Raw genomic sequence first — 1295 nt, forward strand, 5'->3', positions numbered from 1 at the left:
ATTATTCTCTATGCTTTACAAATTTGGTATTTGTTGTGTTATTCTCTATGCTTTACAAATTTTGTAAATATTTTTTATGCAAAATTTATTTTTTTAATTTGCAAAAGTTGAATCATTGGAAATACAAAATATTTAGAGTTAACCAATAATGAAACCACTGTATAGCTTAATACAATACAAACTGTGATTTGTAGCTAAGTGTCTCCAATGTACCTGGCATTGATTATCCCGTCCACTGGTGATATAACAAAAAATCTTGCCTTCTTGGAACTTTCATTCTATTTGGAGAAAACAGACACATCAAATCACTTTCTAAATATTTTAGTGGAAGTGAGATGTACTAGGAGAGAAGTAAAGGAGCACAGGAAATGTTTGGGAGGTGGAAGCAGGAAGGCTTCACTGAGAAGTTGGCAGTCAGTGAAGACTTGAAGGACATGAGGACTTGAGCCACGCAGCCCTCTGGGGAAGCATGTTCCAGGCAGAGGGAGCAGCAAAACAAAGGCTGTTCTTGCCTTTAGCGGGGTAGTGAGCCCAGTGTGTTGAGGGAGTAAAGCCACTGTGCCCAGGGTAGTGAAAGTGAGGGCCATGGCCCTGTCAGCCATTATAAGGACTTTGTCCTTTACTTTGAGTGGAGACAGGAGGAGATTAGGGTCTGGGGGCAGAGGAAGAACATGATTTGTCTTTTTAAACAATGTTTGCCTGTTGTGTTTTACTGAAGGGAGCAAAGTCAAGGAGAGCAGTTTGGAGTGTATTGCAATGATCCAATAGAGAGAGATATTAGTGGCATAGGCCAGGATGGTAGTGTAGAATTGGTGTCAAGTGGTCATATTCTGGATTTATTTGGAAGGATTTACTGACTGATAGAGCAGGGTATGAAAGAAAAAAAAGAGACCAATAGTATTCTATTTTTGTCTTGGTAACTGGAAGATTGGAGTTGCTGTAAAGTGAAATAAAGATGACTGTAGAGAAGCAGATTTGAGGGGGAATACTAGAGCTCAGTTTTGGAATGTTAGACATCCAAGTGGCTATGCACAGTAGATGGCTCGATGTATGAGACTGGAGGTCAGGGCAGACGTCTGCACTACATATGTACATTTGGGAGTCACTGACATAGAGAACGCGTTTAAAGCCATGAGAGCACAGCTTACCTGGAAAATGAGTCTACATAAAGAAAGAACAGGCCTTGAAACTTAGTGCCTGGCACCCCAACATTAAGAAGTTGAAGAATTAAGGAGGAACCTACGAAAGCGTCTAAGCAGGAGTGGCCAGAGAGGCAGGGGGTAAATCATGGTTTA

Source organism: Hipposideros armiger, unplaced genomic scaffold (assembly GCF_001890085.2).
Source record: "Hipposideros armiger isolate ML-2016 unplaced genomic scaffold, ASM189008v1 scaffold_1111, whole genome shotgun sequence".
Lineage (NCBI taxonomy): Eukaryota > Metazoa > Chordata > Mammalia > Chiroptera > Hipposideridae > Hipposideros > Hipposideros armiger.